Source organism: Perognathus longimembris, chromosome 18, assembly GCF_023159225.1.
Source record: "Perognathus longimembris pacificus isolate PPM17 chromosome 18, ASM2315922v1, whole genome shotgun sequence".
NCBI classification, from domain to species: Eukaryota; Metazoa; Chordata; class Mammalia; order Rodentia; family Heteromyidae; genus Perognathus; species Perognathus longimembris.
This window is the reverse complement of record NC_063178.1, coordinates 19,773,864-19,798,540: the sequence shown is the minus strand read 5'-3', so window position 1 is coordinate 19,798,540 and position 24,677 is coordinate 19,773,864. Positions and strand designations below refer to the sequence as shown.

The window sequence follows — 24,677 nt, the reverse complement described above, 5'->3', positions numbered from 1 at the left end:
AGCTAGCACTCTACCATTTGAACCACAGCACCATTTCCACTTTTTTCTGTTTCTGTGGTACTGTAGAGCCAAACCCAGGGCTTCATGCATGCTAGGCAAGCACTGGACCACTAAGCCACATTCTCAGCCCTTTACATTTCCTTTATGGCCAGAGATGTCAAACATCTCTTCATGTGTCTATTGGCCGTTCTTATTTCTTCTTTGGAAAGTCTCTCTTTAAGTCTTTAGCCCATTTATTAACTGAGTTGTTTCTTTGAGGATTTATTTTGGGGAGGTTTACTTTTTTGAGTTCTGCGTATAGGGTTTTAGATATGAGGCCCTTGTCTGATGCCATTCTGTGGGCTTTCTATTTGTCTTGCTAGTTATGTCATTTGCCATGCAGAAGCTCTTCAGTTTGATACACTCCCATTGATGGAGTCTTTCTTTGATTTGTTGTGATTCTGGATCTTTACTTAGGAAGCTTCAACCTGTGCCAAGGAGCCTTAGTGTTTCCCCTCCCCCTTCCTGTAACGTTTTCAGGCTAGCTGGTCCTATATTGAGGTCTTGATCTATTTGGAGTTGATTCTGGTGCATGGTGATATATAAGGATCTAGCTTCAGTTTTCTGCACATATATAGCCAATTTTGCCAGCACCATTTGTTGAAGAAGCTCTTCCTTCCATTCTGTGTTTTTGGCTCTCTTATCAAAGAGCCTCATATTCTATGAATTTTTTGATTGATTCTTCTATATGGCTGAAGAATGTTGGGATTTTGGTGGGTATTGCGTTGAATTTGTGGATAGCTTTGGGCGGTATTGGCATTTTCCTAAGGCTAATCCTTTCAACCCAGGATCCTTCAAAGTTTTTCTACTTCCGTAAATCTGTTTTAATTTCCTTTCATAAAGTTTTAAAAAGTCTCCTTGTAGAAATCTTTCACATCTTTGGTTATGTTAATTCCTAGGTTGTTGTTGTTTTTTTTTTTTTGAGAAATTACAAAAGGAATTGCGTTTCTAATTTCAGCCTTGATCTTCTCATCATTGGCATACAGAGCAGCTACTGATTTTTGTGTTTGGGGTTTTTTTTGGGGGGTGGGGGGCCTGAACTCAGGGCCTGGGCACTGTCCTTGAGCCTCTTTTTGCTCACTTTAGCACTTGAACCACAGTGCCACTTCCTTGTTGGTTCATTTTATACCCTGCCACTTGGCTAAAGTTTCAGCTCAGCTCAAGTAACTTGGGGAGAGGAATCTATGTGGTTTGTGAACTACAGGATCATGTCACCTGCAAAGAGGGAGAATTTTACTTCTTTTCCTACTTGGATCTCCTTTATCTTTGTCTGTTGCCTTATTGCTCTAGCTAGGAATTCCAGTACTATATGGAAGAGGAGTGGAGAGAGCAGACATCCTTTTCTTCTGATCTATTATCTATCTATCTTGTTTTCTCCCTTTCTTTCTTTGCCAGTCCTGGGGCTTAAACTCGGGGTCTTGTGCTCTCCGTTGGCTTTTTTGTTCAAGGATAATATTCTTCCAGTTAGGGCACACTTTCATTTCCAGTTTTTGCTGGTCAGTTAGATATAAGAATCTCATGGAAGCCAGGCACCAATGGCTCACACCTATAATCCTAGCTACTCAGGAAGCTAAGATCTGAGGGTCCAAGAGACTTTTATCTCCACTAAAACCACCAAAACAAACAAACAAACCCAGAAGTGAAGCTGTGGTTCAAATGGTGGGGGGCCAGACTTGAGCAAAAAGAAACTCAGGGACGGCACCCAGGCCCTGAGTTCAAGCCCCGGACCTGCACTGAATCATGAATTTTCCTGTTCAGGATGGCTTCCGACTGTCGTCCTCAGATCTCGGTCTCCTGAGTAGCGCAGATTACAGGTGTGAACTAATGGTGCCTAGCTGATCATTACCTTTCTATTAATGGGCACTGATTTATAGAAAGACCATGTGTGCTGGGAACTGTGTGGAGTGCTTTCACACATTTCTCCACAGAACTGGGAGTCAACCTTATATCTGTATAGCAGCAAAATGTATACTTTTTCCTTTGTTCCATACTTAGTGCTAAGCATTGGTGTCTCATACCTGTAGTCAGGAGACTGAGATCTGAGGACTGTGGTTTGAAGTCAGCCCAGGGAGAAAACTCCGTGAGACTATTCTATCCAATTAGCCAGCAAAAAATCAGGAGAAAAGCTGTGGCTCAAGTGGTAGAGTACCACCCTTGAACCTAAAAAGCTAAGAGAGAGTGCCCAGGCCCTGAGTCAAGCTCCAGGCCTGGCACCACCACCCCCCACCCCCGAAAAAAAAAGTGCTCGTATTTCCCATCCTTTGGTCATATTCTAACTAGCTCTTTTCATAATAAATGTTTATTATATTTAACAGGTCAGTGAAACACAGGGTGCAATCTAACCCTGCTGCCTTTCCCCAGCTTGTGTTTAGAGTTCAAACAGAAAGCTGAGAGTTTTCCAAAATGAAGACTTTTCTAAAATAAATTCCACAGGTTGGTTCAACTTTAGTAAAAGAACTCTGATTTTACAGGAAGTATTCCAAAGCAAAGCTATTCTCGCAAGGCTGAGGGTGAGTGGTAGCCAAGGCAGAAGGAAGGACACTGAAGTCTCAGTTTCCTGCAGAATACCTAAAGTTCTTGAAATTCTCCTCTGGGATTGAGAAGGGTTTGGTTTGATTGTAGGTTTTGTGTTTGCCCTGGGGCTTGAACTCAGGGCCTGGATTAGCTTTTTAGCCCAAGGCCGACACTACCATTTCAGCCATACTTCCCATTGCTGGCTTCTGGATGGTTCACCGGAGATAAGAGTCACCAGGACTTTCCTGCCCTGGCTGGTTTCAAGCCTTGATTCCCAGACCTCAGTTTTCTGAGTAGCTGAGATTACAGGCGTGAGTCACCACTGGTGGCTGACTTGGGAAGAGTTTTTCATGTGCATCTCAGGAAAGGAAGTCCTGTCAACCTTCTGAACCAGGATGTGATCAGAAAACCAAGGAGAAGCACATTCCAAGGCTGACAACATTCTAGTAGTTACCTGGCTTGATTTTTCTAAAGTTAGCCCACAAAACGGAAGACAAAGTAGAAAGAAAGGTATTTCCTAACTTTGATGTAAATATAGAAATACTATATGGCTGTTGGAAAACAATACATACTCCTTTCAAATATAAAACTCAGAGGGAAATCTTCCTATGTTTCAAAATCTAGATTAAGTACTTCTGACTCCATCAAACAAAAGATTGCTGTTTGCAGTTCTAGTATTTTTAATGTGATGATGGAACCCACATTTGCTTGGAATGTGAGCTGGACCAGGTACACACAATAGTGATGAGTGAAGAGACTGGATTTGTTTTTAATCTAAGACAACATTCCCACTCTCTACATGTCCCTTAAAAATAACTTGCTTTGTGGGGTGCCAGGGGCTCATGCCTGTAATCCTAGCTACAGATTTCGCTGAGATTTCAGGATTGAGAGCAGGACAGTCCATAAGATCCCTATCTCCAATTTACTAGCAAAAAGCCAGAAACGGAGCCGTGGCTCAAGTGATACAGTGAGTAAAGAAGCTCAAGGACCATGCCCAAGCCCTGAGCTCAAGCCTCAGGACCAGCACCAAGACAAAACCAAAAACAAAAAAACCTTGCTGTGTTGTTGTACTAATCTCTCAATGTTGAATGTTCATCTAGATGAGTTTGGAAAACATCAAATAAATGCAAATCCAAGGTTTATACTTAATTCTACTACCTGCGAATCCCTCTTCTTTCCTATCCTGGTGACATCATTCTAAGTCAACCTGTATGTAAATGTATTTGTAGATCCCTTTCTGGCTTTTAATTGTTTTCCCACCCGTGCCAGTACTAAGACTTAAACTCCAAGACACACGCTGTCTCTGGCTCACTGATGTCACTCTATTATGTGGGACATTGCTCCACTTCTGGCTTTTTAGTGGTTAATTGTAGCTTAGAGTCTCAGAATTGTGTGTCCTGGGTGGTTTTGAACTACTTTGATTCCCCAGCTCTCAGCTCCCCTGCGTAGCTAGGATGACAGGCCCGATCGACTCAACTGCATGTTTTCTTATGTTATATACGCAAAAGTCATCAATGGGGAAAATGGAGATAAAACAAAATGTTCCATCTTGATTATATGACTCAGTTCAACTCAGCTGTGTCTTATTCCACCAGCCTTGCGAGCCGGAGCCTAAGATCTCTTGGGGCTGGGATGTAGTTCAGTGGTATACTTGCCTTGTAGGTACACGGGATCCCTAGCATGGGGAAGGTTTTTTGTTTTGCTTTTTTAATTTGCTCAGGGCTTCTTTCCTCCATCACTGGAAAAACTCTCAGAATGCTTCAGGGGAGCGGGGAATTCCAGCTACCTCAAGTACAAACATGAACACTCCCGGCAGAGAGCTGCGCTTTAGCCAGAGAGACAGCTTCTGCCATAATGCCTTGAACTTCAGTGTCTTAACACAAGGCTATTTGTCGCTCTCTCGAGAGTTCTAAAGGATATTCCTGGCGTGGCAGGGTGGGTGAGGGGAAGCTCTGTCTTGGGTAGTAAGCATGGATATCCACGGACAAAAGAGAAATGTGTAGACGAACACAGAGATGTCTCTGGTCCTGTGACAGAAGTCAGACACATGGCTAGGCCTCAGTGTTGGGCAAGAAGAAGAAGAACAAGTTGGGGGAAGCAGCACCAACCTCTGCCGCCTTCTCTTGGTGCCGCGTGCCTGCTGGCATCTTTCTCCAGCTGTCATTCCCATATCCCTTCTCCGCTGCCTGCAACTCCTTCCCCATCTGGAGACTTGCACGGAGCCTTGCTTCTCACAAGCTCCACTGGGTCCCTTTGAGGCCTGGTAAATTAAGGAGCAGAATAAAAGTCCCCTGTCCTCCCTCTTTCTCCGCACACATCCAGCATACGGTAGGGGGGCAAGGATTTGTCAAGTGCAACTGAAGCCCTAGTTGGGAGAGAGGAAAGTGAGAGAGCCTTGTCTGTGGTGGATTCCTGGAGGTGAGGGAGTTGGGGGGCTGGGCCTCAGGGAGATGCCTGCTCTCATGGCCAGAAGGCTCCCTGGTTACATCGACGGCTGGGCTTGTAGTCTGAATAAACCATGTGTATAAGGTAATAACGACGAATGGCAGACGATGTTTACCTCAATTGATAATTTATCAAATCAGACTTCAAGTACTCCGTGACCAGTCATAAATGATATCTTTTGAGATTTTTTGTTTTTGGTGGTGATTGTGGGGCTTGAACTCAGGGCTTGGGCAATGTCCATGAGCCTCCTGTGCTCAAGGCTAGCTCTCTACCGCGTGAGCCATGGCGCCATTTCTAAATGATCCCTTCCACAAGCAGAGTGCCTCGTGGCCTGCCTTCTACGCACTTATCTGGTATCTTGAAAGATTTTCCTACGTACATCTTTTCCTAAAGATACTTTATATTAGACCATTTTCTGTTGCTACAACAAAATACTTGAAGGTAGACAGTTTATTTTAAAGAAAATTAGTATCCAGGTGGACTGGGAATATGGCCTAGTGGTAAAGTGCTTGCCTCCCATACATGAAGCCCTGGGTTCGATTCCTCAGCACCACATATATAGAAAAAGCCCGAAGGGGCGCTGTGGCTCAAGTGGCAGAGTGCTAGCCTTGAGCAAAAAGAAGCCAGGGACAGTGCTCAGGCCCTGAGTTCAAGCAACAGGACTGGCCAAAAAAAAAAGGTAAGCATGGCATTAAGCAACTACTTGGCAGCAGAAGCCCTGGGAACAGAGCCAGGCACACAGCAATAGTTAATAAATATTAGCCACCATCATTTCTGTCACCATCAGCACTACCATTGTCATCATTGTCACCACAGATGTAAAGCCTACTTGAGTGTGCATACCAAAGGCCAGTCTGAGGCTACCACACACATATGCAAAAAGGCAATTCATGGGAGGGATTGGCGCCGCCATTGGAGCTTCCCTGTATATGGCTGTACTTGGGTAAATGTGCCGTTTTGTTCTTGCTACACCACAGCTCCTGTATGTCACCACCTCCACGCCTTTGCTAGTGAGGCTTCACCCACCCAGCATCCCCCACAGGACTTTGTGAAAAACCGGGCACCCCCGTCAGCACCGGTAGCTCGCACCTATAATCCTAGCTACTCAGGAGGCTGAAATCTGAGGATCGTGGTTTGAAGCCAGCCTGGGCAGGAAAGTGTGTAGGACTCTCATCTCCAATAAACTACTCAGAAAAAGCTGGATGTGGAGCTGTAGCCCAAGTGGTAGAACTCTAGCCTTGAGCAAAATGAAGATCATTTGGGGACAGTGCCTAGGCCCTGAGTTCAAGTCCCACAACTAGCACAGAAATTAAAAAAGAAAACAATGCGAAAAGAAACAAAAAGAGGTCATATTTGCTTATCAGTTAGGAAAGATGACGCAGGCCGGCTAGGTTTTTTCAGTTCATATCAGGGCCCAGAGCTGAGGGGAGTTCCTAGAAGTACAAATATATTTGAGGCCCTTAAAAAGTTTATGGATTACAGGTCATGACAATAAAGTGGCAAAAAAATAAAATAAAATTAACCAACATTTAAATGTCAAAAGCCATAATGTCCCAAATTCCTTAATGGCCGTTTTAGCACTAAGAAAAAATCCCGTTGTTGAAAAATAACGTTAATGGGCTGGGGATATGGCCTAGTGGCAAGAGTGCTTGCCTCGTATACATGAGGCCCTGGGTTCAATTCCCCAGCACCACATATACAGAAAATGGCCAGAAGTGGCGCTGTGGCTCAAGTGGCAGAGTGCTAGCCTTGAGCAAAAAGAAGCCAGGGGCAGTGCTCAGGCCCTGAGTCCAAGGCCCAGGACTGGCCAAAAAAAAAAAAAAAAAAAAAAAAAAAAAGAAATAAGAAAAATAATGTTAATAGCTTCTCTTGCTTAGCAATGATTCTGCAGCATGAATGATTGCCTAGAAATCAAGGAAGCCAAAACAAAAACAACTGCTGATAACACCAAATAGCACCTCTTTCTAACATACGAGGTGAAGTAAGGCTTCTAAAAGAGTGCTTGTTCAAGAAGTGCACAAGTACTCTCAGCCCAAGCTGTTTAGAGCATAACTTACTGCAAATATTAGGATTTTTGCAATTTAAGTGGGTACATGGGCATTCAAAATGGCAAAACTTTTTTTTCTTTTTAATCAGTCCTGGGGATTGAACTCAGGGCCTGGGCGCTGTCTCTGAGCTTTTCTGCTCAAGGCTAGTGCTCTGCCACTTTGAGCCACAGCTCCACTTCCAGTTTTCTGGTGGTTCATTGGAGATAAGAATCTCATGGGCTGGCTTTGAACTGTGATCCTCAGACCTCAGCCTCCTGAGCAGCTGGGCTTAGAAGCTTGAATCAGAAGTTAGTAATTCTCTTTTAGCCTACTATCTCATATTGTTTTCTTTTCAGGTTTTATACAAGAAGCATGAGTTTCATAATAAAATTAGTTTATCATATAAAAACATAGCCATTTAGGAAGAAGACTTTTCCTGCCCTGGAAGGCTTTGTACTTCGATGGTCAGATCTCAGCTTCCTAAGTAGCTAAGATTACAGGCATGAGCCACGTGTAGTCAATTACATGAGTATTTATATTTACTATTCCCAACAACTTTTAACTGTCAGCAATATTTTTCTGCTTTTCTAAATATGGAAATGTACTCAAATCATCTAAATTACTTTCCCTAGGGCTGGGAATATGGCCTAGTGGCAAGAGTGCTTCCCTCTTATACACGAAGTCCTGGGTTCGATTCCTCAGCACCACATATATAGAAAAGACCAGAGGTGGCACTGTGGCTCAAGTGGCAGAGTGCTAGCCTTGAGCAAAAAGAAGCCAGGGACAGTGCTCAGGCCCTGAGTCCAAGCCCCAGGACTGGCCAAAAAAAAAATGCTATCCATGTAATACTTTCCCTAAATCACACAGAAAAAAAAAAAAAAAAAGGCTGAGTTGAGCTACAAACCAGGATTGTGCTCTTCCTGGTGGCATTTTGGAGGCCTCTTGAATTGCCCTGAGCACAGGCTCGGAAGTGGACACTCAGCACTCCAGGCCCAGGCTCAAAAGTCTGTAATCCTAGCTACTCTGGAGGCCGAGGTCTGAGGATCACTGTTCAAAGTCAGCCAGGCAGAAAAGTCTGTGAGACTTATCTCCAATGAAGCATCAAAAAACCCAGAAGTGGCGCTGTGGCTCAAATGGTAGGGTGCTAGCCTTGAGCAAAAGAAGCTCAGGGACAAGTGCTAGGGCCCTAAGTTCAAGCCTCAGGACTGGCACACACACACACACACACACACACACACACACACACACGAAATATATTATTTAACAATGTATTCTATTAGAGAACAGAAGGAATCACAAAAATATGTGTTTGCACAATCTCTTCTGAAGACTTCCCTCTCCCGGGAACAGAGCGATGAGGACAGCCAGAAGGCTCCCGCTGGCTCCCGCCCAGCTCCCTCTGTGAGGACCGCCAGGACCGCCAGGCTGCCCGAGCCCGGCATTTGTGAGTTTTAGAAAAACTAAGGAATACAAGCCATTTCCAAATCAAGACAATGTTCAGGGCTTGCTCATAAAAAATAAGGACCCTAGACGCTGGAAGTAGACATTAAAAATAATAATCGTATTCAACCCCATATAACGATGTGTTGTGCTAGCATAATGGCGAATATGTAGTAATCCAGCAAAACCATTCACGCTGAGTACGGGTATTTCATGCCTACAGTTCTACCTACTCAGGAGGCTGAAATCGGAGGATCCAGACTCATAGTCAGCCTGGACAGGAAATTCTGTAAGACTCTTTTTTGGCCAGTCCTGGGGCTTGGACTCAGGGCCTGAGCACTGTCCCTGGCTTCTTCTTGCTCAAGGCTAGCACTCTACCTCTTGAGCCACAGCACCATTTCTGGCTTTTTCCTATATATGTTGGTGCTGAGGAATCAAACACAAGGCTTCATGTGTGCAAGGCAAGCACTCTACCACTAGGCCATATTCCCAGCCCTCTGTGAGACTCTTATATCCCATTAACCAACGGAAGGCCCAAAGTGGAGCTGTGGCCTCAATGGTTCAACTGGTAGAGAGCCCCAGCTTTGAATGAAATTTTAAGGGACAACACTCTAGCCCAGAGTGCAAGCCCTAGCACTTGGCACAAAGGAGGAGGAGCAGGTGGAGAAAGAAAAGGAGAAGGAGGGGCTGGGGATATGGCCTAGTGGCAAGAGTGCTTGCCTCGTATACATGAGGCCCTGGGTTCAATTCCTCAGCACCACATATACAGAAAATGGCCAGAAGTGGTGCTGTGGCTCAAGTGGCAGAGTGCTAGCCTTGAGCAAAAAGAAGCCAGGGACAGTGCTCAGGCCCTGAGTCCAAGCCCCAGGACTGGCCAAACAACAAAACAAAACAAAACAAAAAAAAGAAAAGGAGAAGGAGGAGGGTGTAGGGAGAAGGAAACAGAGGAAAGGAGGAGGAAGAGAAGGGATTGGGGAGGGGGAGGAAGAGGAGGAGGAGGAGGAAGAGGAGGAAAAAGACAACACAGGCTGAGCATTTGGGAAGCTACCGCAGGCCTCCCGCTGAGACAGTGACTTGAGTTAGCACGCCTTGGCCTGCTCAGCTGAGTGGCACACCAAGGGACTGAGTATGCAATTTAGAGGAGCCAACGCGGGGAGGAGCCAGCCGCCAGGTGGCAGGTTGATTGCGTTGGATGGCTTCCCTCAGGAGGGGGCGATGCTTCGCTTCCTCCGGAGCAGGCGTTCATTCTGGTGTCTTTCACTGTCGCCATGCTGATGCAGCGCTCGCTGGACTTGAAGCTGGTTTATATTCTATGATGGTCTCCTACATAACATTACCACTGACCGAGAAAAAGGGAGCCGACAGGCCCCCAGGATTCCTTGATCTTACCAGAGTATCCCGTCACCCTAAGCAGGTGGCTCTGGAGGAGAGAATGATCTGTTGGCAGGCGGCTCCTTTCCGGTTCCAGCTGGACACACCTTGAATTGGTGCATTCAGCATATTTTCTGACCAGGGTTGCTGTTTTCCCCATAATTGGGATACAGTAGGCCAGGAATCCAAATGGTAGAAGGGGTTGTGGATGGAGAAAGTTTCCCAAGCTGTCCACACTGACCAACCCCAAATCACTGGCTCTTCATTCTAGATTTGGATTGGGGATTTCTTTTTCTTTTTCCAGCTACTGAGGTTTGAACTCGGGCCCTAGCGCTTGCTCTGATTGCTCGCTTGCTCAGCTGGTGCTCTACCACTTGAGCCACACCTTCAGTCGTGCTTTTTGCTGTGTATTTTGCAGATGGAGTCTTGTAGACTTTCCTGCCTGCGTCGGCTTCAATCGTGAACCTCCAGAGCAGCTAGGATTACAGGTGTGAGTCACCAGCCACTGGTGCTGACTGGGACAATATATTCCACGAGGACAACCGTTTTCTCCTACAGAGAAGTGTGTAACAGTGACTGGCTGAAGTACCCTGATACCCAAGCCAGTGATTATAGGTCTAGATTTAATTTTGAGAAAACTGATTGCATCTGTCGTATGCAACCCACATTTCCAGATCATGCCATCTTCCCACCACTTGTGGTTTTCTGAGTGGTTTATTGGAGATGAGAGTCTCATGGAATTTCCTGCTTGGGCTGGCTTTGAACCATGATCCTCAGATCTCGGCCTCCTGAGTAGCTAGGATTACAGATGTGAACCACTGGCACCCGGCTCAGCTGCCTTTCTGTAAAGTAGGGATGTGATGAAGTCAGGTTAAGTCTTCACCTTGGGGCCCAACCCGGCCTTCCTCCCCTGCTCATATCCTTCTGCGAAGACAGGGCAACCAGGGACAGGCTGCCAAGGCATCTGCAGTTGGCAAAGTGAGATACATTTACAGAAGTCCCCTGCAAACACTTAGCTCCCGTGTGACAGTCCACTGCCCAGGGCTCCTTTTGTCACTGATTTAATCAGGAGGCACAGAAAGATGTTCATTCTTCCAGAAGCTACTACAGGTGTCTTTAACGCAAAATAAAACACAAAGCTCAGGGATAATGTTCAGGCAAGTTCAAGCCCCAGGACCAGCACACACCACACACACGCACACCAATAACACGGAAAGCCCTGGGAACAGAGCCAGGCACATAGCAATCGTTAATAAAGATTAGCCATCATCATTTCTGTCACCACCGCCACTACCACTGTCATCATCGTCATCACCAATATAAAGCCCATGTGAGTCTCTAGGCATGCCAAAGCCAGTCTGAGGCTACCACACACGTACGCAAAAAGTTTAACTTTTAACTTGATTTGCTTATTTTTTTCCATGACTCTATTTAGTTTCCATTTTGTGGGCCTACTCCATAGGAAGTCAGAAACATCATTTTAGTGATTTCAGAGTGATCTTACACAATACAGAACTTCCCCTTCTCTCTGTGTTCTTTCTAAGTCCTGGGCCTTTGTGAGGAAGATGATCAGGATGGGCACTTGGGCAAAGTCCTGACACTCAACCCTAGGTCAGCCTCATACCCTCGTCTTGTACTTGGGTCTGACAGAGGTACCCTTTTTAGGACTGAGACCCAGTACCCACTTTCTGGGGAGTAGGGTAGCAGGAACATCTTTATGAAAATTGCAGTTCAAAGCCAGCCAGGGCGAGAAAATTCATGAGACTTTTATGTCCAATTAACCCCCAACAAGGTTGAAGTGAAGCTGTGGCTTAAGTGGTAGAGTGCTAGCCTTGAGCACAAAAAGCTCAGCGACAGTGCCTAGGGCCTGAGTTTAAACCCCAGGATTGACACACACACACACACACACACACACACACACACACACACACTTATTTAGAAGCTAGATATAGAACCCAAGGCCTTATTCATGCTAAGCATATAGTAAGCTATACTGTTCTCAGAGTTGGTGCGATGCTGGGGCTTGAACTCGGGGCCTGGGTGCCGTCCCTGAGCTTTTGTGTTCTAGGTTATAACTCCGTCAATCGAGCCATGGTTTCATTTCTGGCTTTTTTGATATTTACTTGGAGATAAGGTCTCATGGACTTTCCTCCAAGGGCTGGCTTCAAAGCACAATCCTCAGATCTCAGCTTCCCGAGTAGCTAGAATGAAAAGCATAAGCCACCAGCACCTGGCTCAGGATAAACTTTTAGAGTCCTAAGCAATTTGTTTTTTATTAGTGGCCATTTGTTTTTATCCCAGAGCTATTTATGTTCCCAGTAAGCATAGACAGTGAAGCACCCATTGTTTATCCGAGGAAGGGCTCATTCTAAAAAAAAACAAAAACAAAACAAAACAAAACCCAGAGGAAATCGTTTTTGGAGTTTCACATATCTAGAATTTTTAGTGTCAAATAACCTGATGGTGAAAATGTCACAGCCTTCATTTTTGTGTCATAAACACTGGCTTAGAAAGAAAAGGAGATTAAGGTAAAGCCAGGAGCTCTCCTGAGGTGAAACGAACTACAGATTCTCAAGGTTGGGAGAGAGGAGAGTTAGAAAGAAAACAGGGCCAGGCATCAGTGGGTCATGTCTATGTACCTAGTTACCCAAAAGGCTGAGATCTGAGGATCATGGTTCCAAGTGGGCTCCAGAAGGGAAGTTCCTGAGACTCTTATGTCCAGTGAACCACCAAAAAAGCCAGAGGAACTATGGCTCAAGTGACAGAGTGGGAGCCTTCTACCAAAAAAGACCCAGGCACTGTGCTTAGGCCCTGAATTCAACTCCTAGGAGTGGCACAAAAAGAAGAAGAAAAAAAAGGAAACTGGTAAACTACATTGTGTTGTACAGAGTTCACTGTTTAAATGGGCAACCAGAAAGTAAGATGAGGAGCTATAAATAACTATGCCAGCACCATAGGCACAAATCAAGCTAGTCCTAGGCAGACAAGTTCTTTTTTTTTTTTTGCCAGTCCTGGGCCTTGGACTCAGGGTCTGAGCACCGTCCCTGGCTTCCTTTTGCTCAAGGCTAGCACTCTGCCACTTGAGCCACAGCGCCACTTCTGGCCATTTTCTATATATGTGGTGCTGGGGAATCGAACCCAGGGCTTCATGTATACGAGGCAAGCGCTCTTGCCACTAGGCCATATCCCCAGCCCCCGGCAGACAAGTTCTAATGTATATTCATCATAAATATCTTCCATAAACCCCACACCGAGCCCAGGAGAAGGGCGGTGAGGGTCTTGAGAAATCACAGGTATGCAGTAGAACTGGAAGGGGACGCGCCAGTCCCTCCATGCAGGCTGTGAGAAAGCTTCCAGAATGCCCTACCCGCTCAGCACAGCACTGTGGCTGCCAAACCTGACTGCACTGTGGGGGTGGAGGGCACTCCATACAACTCCCTACCTCCCAACCTGTCCAGGAAGTATGGCCAAATGTCCATTCTGCCTCCCGGAGGTCAGCAGTAGCTGAGATGGAGCCAGGACTGGCACGGTGGTGGGGCAGGGATGGCCACGGGCCAGCGAGGAACAGATGGGAGAGTGGGGGGCCTGCAGGGGTCTGTGAGAGTAGGTAACAGTGGAAGAGTCAGATGGAATTCACTACCCTCCCTTAATTTAGCTAGGACTCCCTTTTAGGCTAGAGACATATGGGACCTTGATAAATGGAATGGCTCTGAATATGGAAATGTATCTTTTTGTTTGTTTTTTGCCTGTCCCAGAACTCAGGCTTAGGCACTGTCTCTGTGCTTCTTTTTTGCTCAAGGGTGGCGCTCTACCACTTGAGCCACAGCACCACTTCTGGCCTTTTCTGTGTATGTGGTGCTGAGGAATCAAACTCAGGGCTTCATACATGCTAGGCAAGCACTCTACCACTAAGCCACATTCCCCGCCCATGGGAATGTATCTTGCACATTTGATTTGGAGGCTGAAGAGTCAGTCATAGCTACTTTACTATGAATTAGATGACCCAAAGTCAGAACTTCACATTCTAGAGGGGGAACTCCTACTGCTTTAAATTAAAGTCCTTTGTGAAAAAAAAAATACTGCCTTAATGTCTATTCTCCCAGGGTACCCTATAATATATACCTGGGTATCTGCACATGGAAAAAGGTCTGGACTGAAAGGAGGAATTTTATAGTGTATTCCAAAGCAAAAGTAAAACAAAAGTGGTCCCAATGGCTCACACTTGTAATTCTATTCAAAAGGCTGAGAGTTGATGATGGCAGTTCAAGACCCAGCCAACCTGAGCAGAAAAGTCTGTGAGATTCTTAACTCCAATTAACTGCTCAAAAGCCGGAAGCAGTGCTTTGGCTCAAGTGGTAGAGTACCAGCTTTGAGCAAAAGAGGAAAGTGATAGCAAGAGATCATAAGCTTTAGCTCCAGTACTGGAAAACACATACACACACACACACACACACACACACACACACACACACGCCCCACACTTGAGCCACACTTTTGGTTTGGATCTTGAATCAGAAGTTTCTTAAAGATACCAATAAGGCAGTTTGAGCATCATTGTTCTGAGACGAGAGAGAAATAAAGAACATAATGCTTTTGGAGAATTTGGTGATGGAGGAAAAGGGAAGAGAAAAATAGAGGCACACATAGCTCAAGTAGTAGAGCTACAGTCTTGAGCTAGAGCTCAAGGTCCTTGAGCTCAGGGTCCAGAGTTCAAGCCCTCATCTTGCACAAAAGAAGAAAGAAGAAAGAGGGAGGAGGAGGAGGAGGAGGAGGAGGAGGAGGAGGAGGAGGAGGAGGAGGAGGAGGAGGAGGAGGAGGGGGGGGGGGCTATTTTGATTCTGGGTGCTGGTGGCTCACATCTGTAATCCCACCTACTCAGGAGGCTGAGATAGGAGAACTGTGTTTCAAAGCCAGCCCAGGCAGGAAAGTTGTGGAGATTTGCATCTCTAATTAACCACCAGAAAGCTGGATGTGGTGCTGTGGCTCAAAATGGTAGAGCATTAGTCTTCAGCAGAACTCAGGGACAGTGCCTAGGCCCTGAGTTCAAGCCCCACAACCAATAAACCCCCCAAATGAAACCAGAGGACTAGGAGGAATACAGAAAGGAAACAAGAAGAAAAGAAATAAAAGGAAAGAAAGAAGGGGAGGGAGTAGGAGAGGGGAGGAAAGTGTAGTTTGAGGAAATCAAGAGTTCTGTAACAGGGGCTGGGAATATGGCCTAGTGGCAAGAGTGCTTGCCTCACATACATGAAGCCCTGGGTTCAATTCCCCAGCACCACATATACAGAAAATGGCCAGAAGTGGTGCTGTGGCTCAAGTGGCAGAGTGCTAGCCTTGAGCAAAATGAAGCCAGGGACAGTGCTCAGGCCCTGAGTTCAAGGTCCAGGACTGGCAAAAGAAAAAAAAAAGAGTTCTGGAAGGTTCTGCTTTGATTGCTTATTTGTAGCAGTGAGCAATGCTAACTGAGGAAGAAACAAAGGCAATCTGTGAGCAAGGTCTCAGATGAGGCAGCATGAGGGAAATCTTGGCTTTGCAAACGGATGGGAAGGCCGCCATGTTGGGCAGCTGTCAGTGAGAAAGAAAGACGATTTCTGATTGAGCAGACGGCAAGGCCACCTCCTGATGAAAAGGTATGGGAAATCTGAGGCGGCAATTGGAGTTTAGTGATGATCGTTGGCAATCTGGTTTGAGACCAGTCATTTTATAACCAAGGCAATAGGCCTTAGTTTGTGGGCTTGCAAGGCAACTAACTGTTCAGAGTGTAAGCAAGATGTTGGTGTCAAGAGTACTTGTGAGCCCCGGGTGGTTGTGCTATTTGTAATCCCAGCACTCAGCAGGCTGAAGCATGAGAATTGTGCGTCTGAGACCAAACGGAGCTGCACAGAGATGCTGCCTCAAAGAATAAGAGTGACCTAAGCAAGGGGTCACCCACCTGTCACAGCAGCAAGCAGGAAGCGGAGGCAAGAAGATATAGAGCTCCAGGTCAGCATGTCTCAAACAATAGGAAAACAAAAACAATCAAACAAGGAGGCTCCAGGGCTGGTGGCTCATGGGAGCCTAAATTCCCAGCTACTCAAGAGGCCAAGATCTGAGGATCTCGGCTCATTTCTGATTTTGTTGAAATCCTCGACTAGAGGCCTGGTCCTGCTTGGTTACATGGGTGGGTGGTGAGTTTGTCTCCCTTTGATCAATCAGCTATGGAGTGCAAGCCCAGCCCAGGACTTTCCTCTACCCAACTTGCTGTGTTGGCAACTGCCTGGCCCACAGACACAATTGCCACCAGAGGCTTATTTCTGGCTCTTTCTCACCACTGTGGCCTCATACTGATGTTGGGCTTTACAATGGGGGAAAAGTGCCTCCTGTGGAACATTCCAGATCTTGTTCTCGCCAACTCAGGCCTCTATTTCCCTCCAGAGTGAGAGTACTATTTTTTCTTCAGAAACTCAGCCTCTTGTCAGTATAATGTAGAGCTCACTCCAAAAAGGTAGTTGTGGATTGGTTCCCAGAATTTAATTTCACTTTAGGCCTAAGGATTTTTAAAATTTGTTTTTGATGTGTCTATGCGAATGTTTTATATTGGGAGCTGGATTTCTTGATGTCCGTGGTATGAGGCTGGGGAAAGCTCCTCCATGCAGGATCTGAGGATGTTTCCTTTCCTTCATTCCAATCGGTGTTAAGTCTGCAAACCTCTAAATACATCGCTGTATCTTCTGCAAGTCCCAACAACCACTTTCACTGGTTATAGACTATCCCCATCCCTGGGTGAAGCCTAAAGTTCCTGACCAGTTACCAACTTGGCATCCAAATATATCATTTCCAATTTTTTGATATAAGAATGCTATAAAACCTTTTTCCCTAAATATGTATGCATAGCTTCTGATCATCTCTTCAGTACGATTGTATTTTCAGTGATAAGAAGGAATTCAATGTTCCTTTGTCCCAGCCCTGGCTCAGTTTCTCAGTTTAGTGGTACTAAATAAAGCCATCATAAACATCCTGACAGTATTCCATAGGAGCAGGTACATGGATAAGGATAGGTGAATAGTCATCGTATTCAATGTACATACGTGACAATGGAACTGGAAACATGAGAGGATGAGTGGGATTGGGGGATGAGAATGAGCAAGAGGCACTATACTCATAAATTGTTTTATTGAATTGAAGCTCTTTTGTACAACTACTTAAAGATTACAAAATAAAAATTATAAAAACCTCTCAAAATAAAACCTAATCTTTTGGAAAAGGAAGGTACCAATAGTGTTCCACAGTATACAAAAGTACACATTCCCAAACTGTAGACAACATGCTTGTGTCTATATGCGTATGACCCGGTAGATATTTTCATATGTGTTTGTAATTTCGATCTAACTTCCACACACGAGAGAAAACATGTGCCTTTGTCACTCAGCCTCCATCGGATTACATGCTGACCCAGATACAAACTAACCTCTGCTCCACTGGGACTGTGTGCTACACTCACTGCGCCGGTGCCTCCGCACCAACTCTGACCCTCGTATCCTCCTCGCACTGGCGCTACGCTCATTCTTTTTTTTCCACACACATCTGCAGTCTGGGGATCCATCTTCCACAAAGGCTTTCATGTGTACCCGTAAATATAATAGTAATAGCCGCTTGATTCTTAGCGCACACATGTACAGGCACACACACACACACTCGTTCATGTACTTGTTGAAACCCTCAACTATCACTGTCAGAAAACAGAACAATGTTTTCTTTTCTAAGGCCCTGAAGACCGCTGTCATGACAGTCCTTAAAGAAAACTGTTAAAATCCAAGTTCCTCACCAGGGCCAGTAGCTCACGCCTGTAATCTCAGCTGCTCAGGAGGCTGAGATTTGAAGATCACGGCTGGAAGCCAGCCCACACTTGCCAGTCTTTTAGCCTCCTAATACGAACTCCTATCTTTGTAACTGGTTCTGTCATACTTGAGTTTGTGTAAGTGAGACAAAACTTTCAGGAAGGAAGAACACTTGATGACTTGGAAAAACGAATCATGTAAAACCGGATCAGTTCAGTGGCTGAACTGCACATGGACGCAGCATTTGCTCTATTTTATTTGACAAGAATCCGTTTTTGCCTTATTCTTACCTTCAAGTGACAGGAAACCTCAGATTTTGCTTAAACCTAAAATGCATGTGTCTTTCAACAACATAGATTTAGCTTGCTGTACCATTCATTGTTGAGTCAGATCTGATGATCTTACTCAATTCTGACATGGCTCAGTCCTGCCATGTAGACTGGCACGTTAATCCAAGGCTAGTCTTTAAAATGGTGCCAGCGCGCTGCCCACTGATGGCTCAAGTGCCTTTTCTGACCTTCCCACCCTACCCCCAAGAATATGACAGTACAAAGACAAGTCCCATTCCCTCTTGCACCTTGGATATTAGTTATTTGAGTCTCAAGGCCGGCATTTGTTCCTCTGTGGCTAACTCTTTTCGTTTCACAAACATCCTTCAGAATCTGGTGCCATCTATAAACGTTCCTTAGAAAGTCACACACATACTATATATCCAGGTCCCCGAATTAAGTAATCTAAGAATCAGATACCTTTCCTCAACTGAAAGTCTTTAGTTCTTTTCCCTTGATTGTATTCCTCTGAAATCTAGTTTCCCCACTTAAAAAAACAACTCTGGAACTCTCCTATGTCTTTTCAACTCCATCTTCCTCAGTAATGGTCTTAACGACATACCTTAGAAATGAATACATCTTAATATTTCAGTGTCATTAAGAATTCTTCTGCATTAACAACCAAATATAAGTAGTTTTTAAACCATTAACTATATATTAAAAAAAAAAGGTGGGCTGGGAATGTGTCCCAGTGGTAGAGTGCTTGCCTACCATGCATGAAGCCCTGGGTTCAATTCCTCAGTACCACATAAACAGAAAAAGCCAGAAATGGTGCTGTGGCTCAAGTGGCAGAGTGCTAGCCTTGAGCACAAAGGAGCCAGGGACAGTGCTCAAGCCCTGAGTTCAAGCCCCAGGACTGGCCAAAAAAAAAAAAAAAAAAAAAAAAAAAAAAAAAAGGCAAGCATGGCATTCATCAACTACTTGGCAGCTGGTCCTCAAGGAGAGCCACTAGTCCTCCTCGACTTCACCCATCAGGGTCTTGATGTTTACTCAGAACCTGAACTCAGGGCCTCAGTACTGTCTTGGAGCTTTTGTGCTCGCTCCAGCACTCAGAGCACTGAGCATGGACTTTCCTACCTGGACTGGCTTTGAACCTTGAGCCCCCTATCTTAGCCTCCTGAGTAGCTAGGATTACTGATGTCAGCCACTAGCACCCAGCTTTCTTTCCTTACTGTAAAGATTTTTTTTTAGTTAATTTTCTGATTTACTTGCTGTTTTGGGCTGGGACTTGAACTCAGGGCCTTGCATTCCCACTTGGCTTTTTTTGTTTAGGCTGGTGTTCTACCATTTGAGCCACAGCTCCACTTCTGGCTTTTAAGTAATTAATTAGAGAGTGAGACGCTCAAGCTGGGCACAGGTGGCTCACACCTGGAATCTTAGCTACTCAGGAGCTGAGTTCTGAGGATCAGGGTCCAAAGCCAGCCTGGGCAGGAAAGTCCATGAGACTCTTATCTCCAATGAAGCACCAGAAAACCAGAGATGGTGCTGTGGCTCAAGTGGCACAGGGCTAGGCTTGAGCTGAAGAGCTCAGGGACTGCGCCCAGGCCCAGAGTTCAAGCCTTAAGCACGGGGGAAAAAAAAAAAAGACTCTCGAGGACTTTTCTGCTTAGCTTCAAACCATATCCTCAGATCTGAGCCTTTTGAGTAGCTGGGATTACAGGGGTGAGACACCAATGCCTGGCTAAAGGTCTTTTTCAAGTAGAGAAACCTTCAGATTCCAACCCAATATCTATTATCTCACTAAAAGCAGCCCACTACTCTTCTTATGAGATAAGAACCTAATCTACATTTGGCTCCTCCTCAGAGGCACATTTTACAGACATTCCATTTTAAACACATAAAACTCGGTTTGATGCTAAGCAGACTGAAATGCTTTGTGGTGATTTATTGTTGCTCAGCACATAAAAATCAAAGCTTTAAAGTAAGACATAAATTTGAAAGATTCTTCTGTAAATATAAACGATATAGAACAAGTAACATTTATATGTATATGTGTCACACATATACACACAAATGCATCTTTAGGAAGCTCAACTACCAAAAGAAACCCTAAAGGGAAATATGGATACATTACCTTGTCATAACCTCCAAGAAGTTTTATCATAGTTTTACAATGGTTCTGCTTTATTCTTCAATTTATCTTTGTGAACTTGACACAAATTATTCTGCCTATTGTAAGGTGCTATCTATTTCTAATATCTCTCCTTCAAAACAGTGTTAGAAAAATGTGGGGAAAGGGGGGGAGGGAGAGAGAGAAAATATGTTTGAGTCCTGAGGCTTGAACTCAGGGCCTGGGTGCCATCCCTGAGCTTTTTTTCTTTAATCAAAGCTAGTGTTCTACTATTGAAGTCTCAGATCCACTTCTGGCTTTTTCTTTTTTTTGTGGTGGTTAATTGGAGATAAGGATTACAATCATGAGACCCAGTGCCTAGCCGAGTCCCTCAGTTTCCTTCCTTCTCTTTTTCTTTTTGCCAGTCCTGGGGCTTGAATTCAGGACCTGGGCACTGTCTCTGAGCTTCCTATGCTCAAGGCTAGCAACTTTATCATTTGAGTTAGAGAACTACTTCTGGATTTTTCTGTTTATGTGGTTGTGAGGAATTGGACCCAGGGATTCATGTATGCTAGGTAAGCACTCTACCACTAAGCCCAGACCTCAATTTCTAAATATCTTGACACTTTGTAATTACAGCTATCCTATAGATATTCAATGGTATCTCACTGTGGTTTTGAATTGCAGTGATGTTGTGCATCTCTCTAGTACTTCATGGCCATTAGAATACCATGATTCGGCTGGGCGCTGGTGGCTCCTAACTGTAATCCTACCCAGGAGGCTGAATTCCGAGGATGGAGGTTCAAGCACTGAAAAAGCCAGAGTGGAGCTGTGACTCAAGTGGTAGAGCACCAACCTTGAGCAAAAAAGCCCAAGGACAATGCCCAGGCCCTAAATTTACGACCTAGTACTGGCAGCAAAAAAAAAACAACACAAAAAAAACCCCAAAAAGAACACAATCCCCAACAGCTCCAAAAACAAACATACATAATGGAATGTCCTCTTTCAGAGAAATGTCTGTTCATATTCCTTAAGGGTTCTCATCGTTAGTGTTGCTGATCAAACTTAGGGCTGGAAGCATGCTGGGCAAGTAGTCTATCAGTGAGCAATATAACTTTTGTTGAGGTTTTTTTTTGTGCCTGTATCTGTTAGGGCTACTGCTCTGTAGTTTTATTTCTTGCAATGTCGTTGGTTTTGGCATCAGGTTAATGTTGCTATCACAGAATGAGCAGAGAGTAGTCCTCCTATGCTTTTTATTAATGAGAATCTGAGGACTGATTTTTTTTTTTTTTTTTTTTGCCAGTCCTGGGCCTTGGACTCAGGGCCTGAGCACTGTCTGTCCCTGGCTTCTTTCCGCTCAAGGCTAGCACTCTGCCACTTGAGCCACAGCGCCGCTTCTGGCCGTTTTCTGTATATGTGGTGCTGGGGAATGGAACCTAGGGCCTCATGTATCCGAGGCAGGCACTCTTGCCGCTAGGCTATATCCCCAGCCCCTGAGGACTGATTTTTTTTTTTTTTTTATTAATTGGACATAAATTTTTTTACAAGGAGTTGTGCAAAGAGGGTGCAGTTACATAGTAGGGCAGTGTGTACATTTCTTATGATATCTTACAACCTGTTTTTCTATCCCTTGTCTAGGTCAGGTTGACATATATGCAATATACAATGTATCAAGAACATATACAGTATTCACAGACTTGGTCTCTACTGTCTCTCCGTCTCCCTTTGCAGCCCCTGAGGACTGATTTTTGAAAATATTTGTTGTCACCAATAAAGCCATATAGTTAAAGGTTTTCCTTTTTCTTCTGTCATAGGGCTTGAACTCTGGGCCTGGGCGCTGTCCCTGAGCTCTTCAGCTCAAGCTTAGTGCTCTACTACTTGGGCCACAGTGCCACTTCTGGATTTCTGGTGGTTAACTGGAAATAAAGAGTCTTTCCTGCCCTGGCTGGCTTTGAGCCATGATCCTGAAATCTCAACCTCCTGAGTAGCTAGAATGACAGGTGTGAGCCACCAGCACAAGATTTTCTTTTTCTTTTTTTTTTTGCCAGTCCTGGGCTTGGGACTCAGGGCTTGAGCACTGTCCCTGGCTTCTTTTTGCTCAAGGCTAGCACTCTGCCACTTGAGCCACAGTGCCACTTCTGGCCGTTTTCTATATATGTGGTGCTGGGGAATCGAACCCAGGGCTTCATGTATACGAGGCAAGCACTCTTGCCACTAGGCCACATTCCCAGCCCAAGCTTTTCTTTTTTGAAGTTTTTTGATTACTTTCTCTTTTTCCTTCCTTTCTTTCCCCCTCTCTTTCTTTCAATGGTACCTTAAGTACGATTTTCTAATTACCTTTAGTGGTTCTAGCATCTAGCATCTTTTTTTGGTTTGTTTTTTTTTTTTTGATGGTAGTCCCAGGGGCTTGATTGAACTCATGGCCTGGATGCTGTCCCTGAGCTTTCTTGCTCAAGGGTAGTGCTCTACCACTTGGGGGTTACACCGCCACTTCCGGATTCAAGCTCCACAACTGGCAAAAAACAAAACAAAAAGTGTAACATTGAATGTGCTCTTCAATCAAATAGATGATTAAATATATACATTTATTTAATAAAGTCATCACAAACTCTGAACTGCTCCCAGGGTACACACAAAGTTAAGTCCCTTATGCAGCCTCTAGTCTTTCATCAACTGACACATATGCTTGTTTTACATTTGTTTGAAGATACTTAATACATATGATTGACTCACTAACAGGGAGCTCATGGCCAAAATCACTACAGATGAGCCCGAATAAAACTTACCAGCAGATGGGTTTTCTCTTCAAGGCTTGTTACATCTGAGCTGTGCTTTGCAATAGTCGACCCACTAGTACAAAATAAAAAAAGAGAAACACAGCAATAAATATACATTAAAAAGCACAGCTCTGCTGGGAAAATAGGTGTCAGCTAAATCAAATTTCTCACTACATCTTTCATGTCCATACGAATAAACTTTATGTGGGTGGATTTGTATGTCTGGAATGAGACCAGTTTCCTTAGATCTCAGTTTTTTTCTTCTTCTTCTTCTGAATTCAGGGCCTACAGCGTGAAGGGCGGGCGCTCTACCACCCAAGGAGACACACCCCCAGTCCATTTGCTGCTTGTTATTAAATGGGATACTGGCAATCTCAGCAAGTACCTTTTGACTTAATGGTTTCAGTGTCGGCATGGGGCGTCCGTTTTTTGCCCTCTTCCAATCTGACGTGTGGGTATGTGCCCGGGATTGGATGCAGATCCTTTAGGTGTTGTTGGTTTTTTTTTGGGGGGGGGGGTGGAGGGGAAGGGAACTGTCATCTGTGGCAGTGACACTTTTTTCTCAGTTCCTGGCAGCTTCCGCGGTCATTGGGAAAGCTTCACGTGTCCCCACACACAACAGTGACGGCCGGCCCGTGGACGTGATGCACTGGGCGTTCCACGGCTCCATTTCCCCCGCCGTCAGCTGTGGTTCGGGCGCCGCTCCCCGCGGGCAGCCCTGCCACGGACGGGCTGCCGAGGAAGCTGCGCTGGCCTTTCTCTCTGTCCGGCGGTCTCCTCCTTCCCGGGTAGCCCCGGCCGGCCTGGGGTGAGGTCCCGGCCCCGGCGATCCCGCGGCGGCGGCGGCGGCGGCGGGGTCTCCCGCGTTCAGGTGGTGCGTGTGTTTACCTTTCCGTCAGCCCCGCGTGCCGAGGGTGGGGGCCCCCGACCCCCCCCCCGCGTCCGCCCCCCGTCACGGGCGGGGTAGGACTTACGTCTCCCGGGCCGCGCGGGGTGGCGTCGGTGGCGGCCCCGGCTCGGTCCCGGCCCCAGGACGGCCGCGCGCTGGGCGCCCGGTGGGCGGCCCGGCCCGGGTGCGGGGTTCCGAGTTCCAGGAAGCGGGCGAGGGGAGCCCCGGAGCCCCGCCCCCACCCCACGCCCCGCGCGCGCGCGCGCCCGCCCGCCGCCCGGCGACTTCCGCCGCGGCCCACGAGGCGGCCCCGGAGGTAGGCGTCCGCCCGCCCGCCCGCCGCCCAATTAGGGGCGTCGGGACCCCCCCCCGCCCGCCCGCGTGCACGGGAGAGAGAAGGGGGGGGGGACCGGGGGCGGCGGCCGGAGCTGGCGGAGGGGGCGCCCCCCGCGCCCGCCCCCGCCCCCCCCGCCGCCGCCGCGCGCACGCGCAGCCGCCGCCGCCGCCGCTCTCCCGTCCGCCATGGCGTCCCTCGCGCCCCGCGGTGCGCCTCCCGGCGGCGGCTCCGGCTCCGCGCGGCCCGGCGCCCTCGGGAGCGGCCTGCGGCGGCGTCCCGGGCGCGCCCGCCCCTAGCCCGGGAGGGTCGCGGCGGCGGCGCCCCCCCCCTCTCCCGGCGCGCGCGCGCGTGTGGCGAGGCCCCGGAGGAAGAGGAAGGCCGGAGCGAGGCGAGGTCGGGCGGCGGCGAGGCGGCGCCGCGCGGGGCGGGGGCGGGGGGGCGGGGGGAGGAGGCCGCCGAGGCGGGGAGAGGAGGGGCGCGGCGGAAACTGCCGAGGCTTGCCGAAGGCCGCAGCGCCCGCGTTGCCCGGATGTAGTTGGTGAAGCGGCGGCGGCGGCGGCACCAGCGGCGGCGGCGGAGGAGGAGCGGAGGGGAAGGCGCGGACCCGGCGGCGGCGGAGGGGGGGGGGGAGGAGGAGGAGGG

The 24,677-nt window shown here is 46.8% G+C and overlaps 1 protein-coding gene across 2 annotated transcripts in view; it reads left to right on the top strand.

Moving 5' to 3' along the window:
- The first annotated feature begins 8,056 nt into the window (after positions 1–8,056).
- The window catches only part of Wac (WW domain containing adaptor with coiled-coil), a 75,385-nt gene continuing 58,764 nt past the window's right edge, over positions 8,057–24,677 (top strand). The window contains exons 1-2 of one of the 2 annotated variants that reach the window (XM_048368025.1): positions 8,057–8,060; positions 24,403–24,428. The gene's annotated coding sequence lies outside the window, so the exon portion shown is untranslated. Of the gene's footprint in view, positions 8,061–24,293; positions 24,304–24,402; positions 24,429–24,677 lie in introns of those variants that run through there. The other variant, XM_048368022.1, reaches the window with a different exon arrangement.